Genomic DNA, 12,882 nt, shown 5'->3' with positions numbered 1-12,882 from the left:
AAATTACTAAATCTTCAAGAGATTTATTTTTTCGTTTCTCAACTACAGTTGATTTATTTCAATAGGTCCTAATACTGCACACTTGACAATTTGACTCTACATTTTCCTTTTTCATTAATCACCCTGAATTCTTAATCTTAAGCATTAAAACACTCTTAGGGATTTTGAGGCTTGTATGGGTTTCTCAAAATAATGAGTACTCTAAAATATTTTGTCAAAAAATAGTAATTAACTACAAACCAATTTATCAATTCCATCTTAATAATTAGCAAAGAACATTACTAGGTATCAAAATATCAAAGCAAATCCGAATTGGGATAATCCTCAAAATTAGCTAATATTCATAACAAATATATTCGTATAGAGAAGAACATTATAAATTAACCCTTTTATTTAATATTGCATTGATCCTTAACTAACATTTAAGACCAGAATGGTACATCATTATATGATTATACTGTCCAATAAGGTAATGGCAACTATCGTTAAGACTTTGATCAGCACTCTCCATAATTCATCATCAGTATTCGTTTTTTCCTTGTTTTTTCACACTAACTCGTACTTCTTTACCCCTTTGGATGTTAGTACATTTTTTGCAGCAGATATGTTCTCTTCCTTCAGTAGGTTTCTTACTCCTCCTTGTTCACTATTCTTTATTTCTGGTGCTCGTTGGTCCCTTCCTCCTAAATGTTTCTCTTTGCTTAGTTTTTTCATCTGTGTATTATTCTAATAATTTGAACTTGTATTCACACTAGGGAATACCCCTTTTATAATTTGTATAATATAGGACTTCGGTCCCAGGCAAGATTGGAGGTTTTCTTGCTCCATTCCTTCCTACTAGTGCCCGTTTGAATAGAGAACTTTGTAATCTCTTTTGTTTATCTAATATAATATAAGGCTTCGATCGTTTACCAATTTTTTTTAATAAAAAAAAGGTGAATTATTTGTTTGTGTGTGCGTGTGTGTGCATGTGTGTGCGTGTGTGTGCATGTATTTTTCAAAATCAAAATTGAGATCATTTTCTTTGATAAATCAATCAATCTCTCAATCAAGTTCCTATTGATGGTTAGAGAGGAAGGAAAGTAGAGATAGTTGGATGAAAAGGGAAATTAAAAATAAGAGAAGATATAGAGGGATTTTTAAAAAGGATAGAAAGATATGCAATACATAAATGGATGGAATGCATTGATGACTCAATAGAGAAGACTAAGTCGCTAGTAGTTGTTCATAATTATGAAGTTGTACAACATATCACAAAACAAAAAGTACTAATACGAAAAAATAGAATACACAACTTTTGTTTTGTCTATCCTCAATATTGTTAAATAAACGAACTTTATCAAAATCTTTTTCATAACTACTTGAAAAAAAACATTTAGTATGAACACAATCTACATAGCATTATCAAATTTCCACAATCCATTTATCATATGAAATTTTGCTTCTAGATTGGATTGTGTGTTTTTAGCATCAACATAATGTTTCGGATCACACTTTGTGATCCATCGTTAGGATGAGAGAATGTAAGAATGTAATAGAGAAATGTGATGATGGTAATAGACAATGTAACATTTCTATATTACATTCTTACATTCTCTCATCCTTATGATGGATCAGAGAGTGTGATCCAAAATGTTATGCAAATGCTAAAAACACACACACAATCATATCTAGAAGCAAAATTTCATATCACAATCTACTTATTGGATGATGAAACATAGAAACTCTACAAATTGAAGGCATGGATCTCTAAGAAGCAACCACTCATGCCCTACCATAAATGTCCTCTCTAAAAAGAAGATAAATATAAAATACAGTTAATGGAAAGTGTTATGTAATAGTATTTTTTCTTCATTTTTTCCTTTATAAATTGATTTCTCTCTCGTCTTTTTTTGTTAAGCCAATAAGAAAGTAAATAATTTTTTTAATTTTTTAAAATAAGTAAAAATAACAAACTATAGAACAATTTTAGAACTTAAAATAATTCTAAAATCAGATTGGTCAAATTAATTGCACAACTCTTTATAAACTTGAACTTCTAAATACTAGATGTGCAATCTTTCATATTGTCATTTGCTTGCCTAAAAATTTGAAATCTATTCTTCCATCCTTCTACAAATCTAGGTGAAAATTGTCATGCTAAGTAGTTGGCCTAGCTCATGTCGCAAAATTCATCATGCTTCTACATTAGCTCCAACTAAATATTCACTAGCCAATCATGACCATTTAGAATACATGTGGAATGTCATTTATTAGGCACATAGCCCACTCTAAGAAATCTAGAGAACTTGAGGCGTCAAGGCACAAGTGTGTTATGAATAAGACCACAAAGCATTGGGCTTTTCTAGGCCTCCTTGGGCTTCTCTTTCTAATATTTTTCTAAAAGAGATATTCTACAAGCTTGAATTTGCTTACAATAAGCATATTCAGTTCACATAAGGGTAGGAGTAGAATGTAGCCAATATAGGCAAAAAGGCACTAGATAATAATACTACATTATCCTAACTCACAATATCATAAGTAATGATCATAAATGTGTGTAAAATGTCCCTTAAATCCAAAGATCTAGTGATACTAAAACTAAAAGTTACAAAAGATAATAATAAAATCTTAGGATATATTCAATTGAAACCAAGCTTACTCCAATGTAGCTTCTCCACTTTCAACTTTAACCACCATGGTTATAAATTCGTTTGCAAATAGAACATATGGCATTTTTCACATGAGCATGTATTTTATTTGTGCTTGGACATTTTGGACTCTCTTCTAATATGCATCTTGTATCTAGTTTTCTTTTCTCTTTTGTTTGCTTTCCCAACCATTGTTTGGTGGTCTACTGGTTCTTTGCTTCTAATTTTGTAAGTTTTCAGTCTCGTTGGTCTCTTGTTGGACATTAATAAACTTATCTTATTTAAATGTGGCATTGAATCTTGTATACAAATAAAATTGTTAATTTCTAGACAATAGACTCTCAGACAGCTCAAAAGCAAAGTTTGATGACATATACAACATGCTCGGAATCAAGTACCAAGAGCTTGACTTTGAGGAAAAATATTTTTTTCCCAACATTGTTTGTTATTTTGTTGGGCAACACGATTGTGATATGTTCAAAAATTTAATGTAAAAGGAGAAAATTTTAGTGAAAGTATATGTTGAAAGAACATGCTTCATTTCTAGGCTAGATTGAAGGCTAGATTGAATTGTGATTTTAAGTTTAAACCCTCGTTAGTTCAGGGCCTTTCGAAAATAGCTACATATCCTCAATAACTTAGCATGCCTTTAAACCCGGTAGCATTGCATTCACGTTTTGTTGGCACTGTCAATGGCCATTAGTTGTTGAGGTCATTCAAAAATGGCAATTTTGGGAGAAATTTTGTGTTGTTCATTAATTAGTCATCTTGTTGAGCATTCTAAAGACTATTTGTACTAGCATTCACATAATAGTATCAATTTCAAATTTATTATAAATTTTCTTTTTTTTAAATTATATTTCTTCTTGCTATTTTCCACAATAACCAATACAATTCTAAATAAATATTATTTTTCTATTATAATATATATATAAATAAAATATGGCAAAAAGATTTTATTATTTTTAATTAGTCTAGACTATTGCATAAATTTTCCTCCCCTCAACAGGAACTGATAACTAAGTAAATAATTAAAATTAGAACATTCAGGTTGACCTTCCTTAATATGATTACACGGCCCAAATTCATGTAGGATACTCAAGAACGTAACACAGTCATTACATGAGCCATATTCACAAATCTGAAGACTCTGGTTCAAATCACCATAGCACAGTCTCCATACCGTCCATGTTCATATATGCTAGGAATGATTTCAATCATTACAGAACAGTGCCAAATTTCACTCACAAGACTAATGAAGTCATGTAGAGACCCCAATTGCAATTGCCATCCAAAATTAAACAAGATTTTGAAAATTCGTAGCCCCAACAGACCTTAAAAACAAAGAATTTCAAGAAAAAAATGATCTGAAACTTTCCAAAAATCCCCCAAAAAATAGAGAGCCCCAAAACTATTTAAATTTCTCAACATGGAATTCCCAACTGTAATTCCGCCCTAAACTAGCAATAATCACTAATAATATCTGACCTGCATACTCTCCTGACCAGAATACATAGAGGCATGGCCAATCCCCCGTCTCTGGCTCGGAAACAAGACAAACACCATACTGATCACAAATCCGGCCACAACTGGCACAGAATTCATATAAATCCTGGGCATTTCAGGATAAAAGCAATCTACCACATCAAAATTAGCTAAACCCAAAGAAATCACAGCCAACACAGAGAAAATGCCGTGAACAAAATCCAAAACCCTAACCCTAAAACGCGAAGTATCAAAAGCCTTACACTTGCGGCTCCCAAATGCCCACAGGCCCCTTGGCGTTGCAAAGCCGTAGTAGATCTTCCCATTAGGTGCCCTGAAACTGTCCGTGAAAGACAAGACGAAAGAAGAAATTCCGCAGAGAGTTAAGAGCCCCGCTGTTAGGAACTTGTGCAGGCGGTCACATTGCCCGCCGTTTGAAAAAATGGGGCAGAGCACTTGAAATGCTAACATTGTGCCCGTGGGAAGCAGGTTGTTCAGATGAGCTGTTAGATTTAGGGCCCGATTTACAGCGCGGATTATGCTCGCTTCTTCTGAAAATTCTACATCTTCAACGCCAAAGAATGTCTCGTGCTGCTCTAGCAAAGCCCTTTTTTCGTCGCCCATGCCGAAATTTATTTGATCTGATGCGCTTCATTGAAAAATGGGATCTATATATTCTGAAAAAATGTACAAGAAATGATTTTAGATTTTGGGAGGAAATATTCGAAGCTTGCAGTGGAAAGTGCCATTTGGGGTCCGGCTTGAGCTTTCGGTGGAGTTTTAACTGGTTTTGATTTGTGGGCTTTTTAAGGTTTTTGTTTTCTGCCATTTTTGAGGTGGAAAGAGTTAAAGCAGACGGACCAGGGTTTTGTTTTCTGCCATTTTTGAGGTGTAAAGAGTTAAAGCAGACGAAGCAGGGGTTTGTTCCTGCGTTTGAGACTGCTTTTGATGAGAAAATAATTTAATTGATTGTGTGGAGAATAAGATAACTGCTGTTGAGCGGTAATCATGGTGGCGGAAAATCCATCGAATGCTTTGGAAACTGCAAAAAACAAATTTCTCTGCCCTGTAATTGTGAACTGCTCCATATCGGATGAAAATATCTCCTACATAACTGGAACGAAAACAGAGAGTTTTTCACAACTATTTACCTACAATAAATAGCTTAAATATTGCGAAATTCTTGGATTTTAAGTCGGATTTCAAAATGATAAAGACATTATTTGTGATTTTTTTGGGATTAAATATATATTTATTTTTTAAAATAATCAGAACATATATTAATTTTGGAATTTGTCAATGGATTGTAAATGACTCTTGTTTACAAATCAGTGTATGATTTTGATCTTCATTATTGTCGACCTAATGCTAGTATACAAAGTGAACTATAACTTGTATTGTTGATATGGTGGCAAGTGGATTGATAGTTTTGCTTATGTTAATCTTGTGTTGTTAAAATTTTAGTACTGATTGATTATGTTTATGATCACCTTAAGGAATTTGTTGAATTATGAGGGTTATGTTGTTCTTAATTAGTCTTGTAGTTAGAGTGATCCAGTCACTTTGAAACAAAGATCAAGGGTGATATACAAACACATAGTATATCTAGGATGGTGTATGTAATATCTTGATAATAGCTATGGTTCTCTTGTAATTGTTCTTCAATGCTCTTAGGTTGTCCTTCAATTATTGTGTAATGATTCAAAATAATTATTCAATGGGTATTTTTAATACAACATCATAATGCACATTTAACACAAATATTGAAAGGATGAAGCCATCATGATTAAATTTAATTTTTTATTTTAAAAGTTCAAGGCTTAGGTTCATAACTATCAAGATTGTTTGGATCAATCCTCCACCTATTCCTTGTTAATGTTTTGTAGCTTTAGTTGGATAAACCTATGAATAATTATATATGAGATATAATGTGTTATATATATGTATGTATGTATGTACATACATACATACATATATATACATACATACATGTATGTGTATACACACACACACACACACACACACACACACACACACATTGATATTGCAGAACATATAGTTTGAGATACATTGCAGAATATATGTTGGGGTATACTAGAAATTGGTTGCAGAAGACTTGACTTTACTATTAATCCATCTAGCAAATTTATTCTGAGATCATCAAGATGGAATATGTTCTCTGTCCTTTCATTGGCTTGGGCGACTCTGGCAAGGGCCAACCCGATATTGATTCATCCACATAAACCCTTACACAAAGGAAAATTGTTGATGAAGGATAGGAAGTGTTGATCAAGCCATAAAGAAGGGTTATACCAAAATTGCTACAAGTCATTTAAATCAAATGGTAAGGAGTTGAAAGATACATGGCAAGAAATGGAAACAGAGTAATCATAGTCACTACCAAAGTCAGAAGGAAAGCGATAAAAAAAACATTACACATCAGTCAAACATATATATATATAAAGAGGTGGTCAAGCAAGGTTTTGGGCATATTGTGAAACACTGAACACATGCCATATTAAGAGAGGGAATAACAAGCTATGAGGTAGGTCTACTAGAATGGATCATGGAGATAAGGCGCAAATGAAAAGAATCAGACATATAAGCTTATAAGATCATTGATTGCCAACAACGTATTTCAAAATTTTGAAATGGAAGACAAGGGATGACTAGGGTAAAGATGGACCATCAAGTCGAATGAAAAAAATAACAAGAGCTCTGATTGAGCTAGAATCCCTGCCTTGTGAATGTTAGAAAATAGATTTTAATTATTTTTTAATAAATGAATATTTTTTAAGAGTGTTAGTGTAAATAATGAATTATTATTACACTTTACTTAAGTTTACTTAGGTTAATGCATTATTTTATTATTTATTAGTTAGACACCTAGGAGTATGTGTACTCATATGATTTGTCTTGTTGACAACATAGGAGTTAGCAACTCATTTTAGCACATGGTATCTATAACACAAGAGTTTGCATAATCAATTGAGTTGTCATCTGAACAACACAATTGTTCGCACTATAATTAAGCACATGGTGTCTACAACATCCTTTTATGTGACACACCTATATAAGCTTATCCTCTCATTATCACACTAACTTTCTATGCTCAATGGAGGATAATCCACTCTTGGTGGACATGTGCTTAGTTATGAGGCTTATGATAACTCCTAGTCATTCTAGAGGCCTTTATATATAGGCATTCGCAGTGTGTATGTACATCAATTCATGCTCATATTGTTATTCTGATCATACTTTATTGGTCCATATTGTGCTAATGCTTGAGCTTCTTGATCTTGGTGTGATTTTTCCCTAAGGAAAATTCTATGGTATCAAAGTTGAGGGAGCTTCTCTTCACATAGCCATTGGAGACCATTTTTGCTTCACCTATCGGAGGACCGTGATTCAAATCCAGAGTATTGCACCCATTGGGAGTGTCTAGAGCCAAAGTGGACCTCACCATTGTGTCCAGAGCATCAATTTGGTGAAATTTGACTATAAATTTGCTTACCCTAGGCCATAGTCAAATTTGAGGCAATTTTTTTTTGCAAACCGACACCTAAAGGCCGGATTTGCAAAATTGGTATGATCATTTTTAGATCTATGTAATTTATTTTCAGATCTATATTTTATTTCTGTCTCTGCATCTTTGCATTTTTTGGATTTGCATTTTGTTAGAAATTTTTTGGCCATCAAGCCTGTAGAGAATTTTTTTTTGCACGAACCGGGTGATCAAATCTTGATGCCCACAAAATATTCTCTGAAATATTACCTCTCACTGATGGCATATTCCATACCAGCCACAATAAACTGGTGGTTTACATTCACATTGGCGGTCACATTTTACATGGGGACAGGCAACAAGATCTGGCAGCTTCCAAGCTAGTTTACTAGCTGCGGCTTGTTGTTTTTAAATCGTTTTGCATTCACCATATGGTGAATGTGGGACTAAAGTCCCACACCCACCGTTGGCTTCTCAATGCCAGCGATTGTTGTTATGGCTTCTATCACCTCCTGTTGGTGACCATTGTCACTTTTTGGTGCTAGTCTTCATGTGACCATCAGCAACCTCCCTCCACCGCTAGTCCTTTTCTGCCGACCCAACAATAGTTATGTTAGCCTTTCGCTGGCTCACGTATCTTCCAAGTCAGCAGACACGTGTCTAACATGTCAACCACTGCCACCTTAGCTGCCAAGTCAATGGATCCACTTCAACTCCATGGTGGCAGGCATGTCACTCCTTTGTACGCCCAGTCAGTGCCAAGTCATCGTCTGTACTGCCATGTCGATCAAGGGCTAAATTTTTTTCTGACATCACTTCTTACGAGCCTAAATTTGATAGCCAATTAACCATCACAAGTAGCCAAATTGCACTGTTGTGATGATCATTTGAACATCAAATTTAACCCAATGTTTTGCTGATCGGACCCCTCACCATATGTAGTTTTTATTTGACAATCTAACTTCGAGAGGCCATATCTCAATCATCCGGACTCCAAATCAGGTGCAATTTTTTTTTTTTTTGGCTAGAATTTCTTGAATTTTTTTGTGGTGCTATTATTTTTTGGTTTTGGTGCACATATTTGTCATAAATTTTAGTATTGGTGACTATACCTATCCAATCTTCCATTTTGCAACTTCAAACACTCTGTACAAGATCATCTAGACACCTTTTCAAGTTCTATTTTTTTTTTTAAGTGCTTAATTTTTTGTCTACTTTCCAGATCTGCAATCAGATTATAGACTTATGTGGACAAAAATGCCACTTTCAGAAATAGGTCCTTTTTTGCATTATATTGCTTTGATGAAACTTCAAAATTGTTGTACACCTGAGCTACATTGTTAAGTACCAGACTTGAACTCCAAAAGGAGGTTGTAAACAGCAAAACAGAAGTCCACTTTTGACCATTTTGACAAGTGGCCTATTGTAAATATAAAGTGTCAAAAGCATCACTTTTGGGGGGGTTCTTTGATTGAGTGAATAGGGGAGGTGTGTCTTGTGTTCTTGTGTCTCTCTTTCTCTCTTGTGTTCTTTTAGTTCTTTGCATCATGGGTTCACCTAAAACTCCACTTTTAACTTCACACAATTGTACTACATGGAAAGATATTATATGGAGTATACTAATGGAAAAAGGTTTAAATCTATTTGTTGATGGTGCAATTGTAAAACCCACTCATGTTGATGCACAACTTGATTAGCAAGTTAAAGACAACTAGGCTTTAGGAATTATTAGGAGTTATGTTCATAGAGATCTCTTCTTCCACATTTCCAGCTTTAAGGATGTCGAGGGTGCTTGGGAGAAACTTGAAGGGTTGTATGGTAAGGTGGATGAGGAAAAGGGGTTCCAAATTGAGGATGATCTACTTCTATTGGATCCTAAGAATTTTGACACAATTCAAGACTATGTCAACAAAGCTAATGAATTGAGAGCACTACTTAAGGATTGTGGTAATCCTATGAAGGATGATAGTTTGATTCAACACATCTTGAAGAGGCTACCTTCAGAGTATGCATCTTTTTTTTTTAGTTACAACACTCATAGGTTGACCATGGGAAGTGCCTTAACTAAGCTTTCATTTGATGCATTTGTAGAAATGTTGATGTTGGAATAAACCAAGTTGATAGATATGGGAATTCTCAAGTCATCCAAGTCTACAACATTGGTGGCTAGTAATGAGAACCACACAAATCAAGGTGGAAAAAGTTTTACCAATAGCAAGAAAAAGTAGTAGAAGCCAAAATCACAATCAGAGACACAAAAATCTTCCTCCTCACAACAAGGCAATTCTTCTTCCAACAAGAAGGATAAACTATTTTGTGCATATTGCAAGAAACCAAATCATGATGAGCATCGTTGTAAGACTAAGAGAATAGATGAGTTGGAAAACTTACTTAGGAAGAACAAAATCAATGTGCTAAATGCTTCCAAGGATTCAAATCCATCCACTTCAAAGGGAAAAGGGCTAGAACTTATAGAAAGTTCAAATTCTTTAGAGGAATGGATTCTTGACTCAAGTGCCTCACATCATATGGGTTCTTCAAAAGGGCACTTTTCTTCATTGATGCAGTCTAAGGAACCTCACATATTTGTAGAGAATGACACACAAGTGGAAGTTGAAGGAAAAGGACAAATTGAGATGGAAAATGGAGAGTTCAAAGATGTTCTCTATGTTCCTAACCTTAGCACCAATCTCCTTTCAATTTACCAAATCACTCACTATGGAGGTGGCAATAAAGTTGAGTTCCTTCCTGGTTCAATAATGGTGCGAAATCTTAAGGATGATTCATTGGTTGCAGTGGGTAAAGATAATCATGACACAAGGCTTTATTCTTTCTCCCACTTTGTGCCTAACTCTCCTTCACATGCCTTGTTGACACATTTACAATCACAAAGTAAATTATGGCATGAGTGGTATGGACATCTTGCCTTCCACTATCTTCATCAACTTAGCTCAAAAAATATGGTCAAAGGTCTACCTACAATCAACTTTTATAAGGGTGAATGTTCAACTTGTTAAATGGATATGCATCTAGAAGAAAAGTATGACAAAGGGAAGTCTTGGAGAGCATCAGTTGTTCTTGAGATGGTTCACATAGTTCTAGCAGGCCCTTTTTAGTGACATCAGTTAGCAAGGGTCGTTATATATGTCCTCACTTTCATTGATAACTTTTCACGCTACACATGGGTCTACTTTCTTGATCACAAGAATGAAGAATTTGATAAGTTTATAGCCTTCAAGAGTCATGTTGAGAAGCAATCAAGTAAAGTCATCAAGGTTCTTCATATGGAAAATAAAGGTAGATATGTGAACTCAAGACATAGAGACTTTTGTGAATTTGAGGATATTGATCTTCAAAATTCTATAGCATTTAGTGCACAAAAGACAAGTGTTGCAACAATGAGGATTAGAACTCTTGAGTCAATGGCAAGTTGTATGATTCAAGCTAAGTCTCTTTATCCATCAGTTGAAGTCAAAGCTATGAGTAGTGCCAATCACATCCTTAATAGGTCTCCTCATAATGTCTTAGATCAAATGACTCCTTTTGAGGCATGGTGCAAAAGAAAACCAATTGTGAAACACTTTAGAGTTTTTGGTTGTCTAGCATGGGCACACATATCTTCAAGGGAATGCAAGGCACCACCACCATGGCCTTGTACTTTCATTGGATATGATGAAAGTGTTAAGGCATATAGACTTATGGATCCTGAGACTCATGAGATATTCATAGAGAGGAATGTTCACTTTGAGGAAAGTTCACCAAGCTTATCCTCTAATCCTATCCATACTTCATACATTGTGGAAACTGATAGTGACAATAGTGATAGTGATTCAATAGGTTCATTAGTTGGGGTTCATTTTGATAGATGCAGGACGAGATCATAGCATCAATAAATTTCACATGCATAAATTGCTACAGTGATAGGTCCATGTAATTCAATATAGTTGGGTACACCTTGTCTTCTAGTTCCTAAATCAGGGGATGACTACTTGACAAACACTTTAGCTTTGTTTGTGGAGTCCTACATAGTAGATTTGGGAGACATTATTAATGATATACATCTTCTCTTTGATGAAGAATATCCTTCTTCAGTTGTTGCAAGGGAACACTTTGACCCTCTTGTCCATTCTCTACATGATCAATCTTACAAGGTTGATATGATTGATCCTTATGTACAACAGTTTCATGAGGTCTCTTTATCATTTGAGGAGACAATTGGTTCTTTGGGATATGTTCTACATAAATCCTTGCTAGATCTAAACTTTTTCTTTTCAACAATGTTGGAAGGGGTGACATTCAGTATCGAAACAGGGACAATTGAGTAGTTTTCAAAGACACCATTCATCTTCAGATTCTTTATACAAATTGGGGAAGCATCTCATATGTACCTATGACATTTTTTCTTCCTAAAGGGAGGAATATTATTCAACAGTCATGGATTAACTTCTACATTCATCTTGGAGTAGCTATCACTTATCAACATTCTACATTTGGGGGGGGACTACCTTGTCTCCTTTCTTCTTCTTCTTCTCTCTTTTTTTTTTTTTTTTGGGGGGGGGGACCTTTTCCTCTTCTAGGGTTTTTTCCTTCTCATACTTCTCTATTGTATATACATGATGTATGGTGTAATGGGGGGGTCTTAATTACTCCATCCATCCATGCATCTTGTTTTTTCATCTCTCTTTTTGGGGGAGGGTTTTTCCCATGAGGTTTTCCCTCTTTCTCTATTTTTAGAGAGATTGCATTACATTGCATCGCACTATAGCATTGCATTTGTACATGGGTACCTAACATGGCCTAGTAGCTAGGACCCATCATGCATTTTCATTATAGCTTTTGTGAGCTTAAGTGCATTCCCCTAAGTTGCACTTGGGGGGGGGGGTGTTAGTGTAAATAATTAATTATTATTACACTTTACTTAAGTTTACTTAGGTTAATGCATTATTTTATTATTTAATGTTAGACACCTAGGAGTATGTGTACTCATATGAGTTGTCTTGTTGACAACATAGGAGTTAGCAACTCATTTTAGCACATGGTGTCTACAACATAGGAGTTTGCATAATCAATTGAGTTGTCATCTAGACAACACAATTGTTCACACTCTAATTAAGCACATGGTGTCTACAACATTTTTTTATGTGACACACCTATATAAGCTTATCCTCTCATCATCGCACTAAAATCTGTGTTCAATGGAGGATAATCCACTCTTGGTGGACATGTGCTTAGTTGTGAGGCTAATCATTTCACTAACTCCTA

The 12,882-nt window shown here is 34.8% G+C and overlaps 1 pseudogene across 1 annotated transcript; it reads right to left on the bottom strand.

Annotated features, from left to right (window-relative positions):
- Window positions 1-3,762: 3,762 nt before the first annotated feature.
- On the bottom strand, window positions 3,763-5,253 carry LOC149556521 (protein DMP4 pseudogene; annotated as a pseudogene). The gene has a single exon (XR_016364709.1). The product of XR_016364709.1 is annotated as a protein DMP4 pseudogene (transcript).
- Window positions 5,254-12,882: the final 7,629 nt, after the last annotated feature.

Source organism: Cupressus sempervirens, chromosome 5 (assembly GCF_028749045.1).
Source record: "Cupressus sempervirens isolate cs-2001-9-10 chromosome 5, ASM2874904v1, whole genome shotgun sequence".
NCBI lineage: Eukaryota > Viridiplantae > Streptophyta > Pinopsida > Cupressales > Cupressaceae > Cupressus > Cupressus sempervirens.
This window is presented reverse-complemented; position numbering and strand designations above follow the sequence as displayed.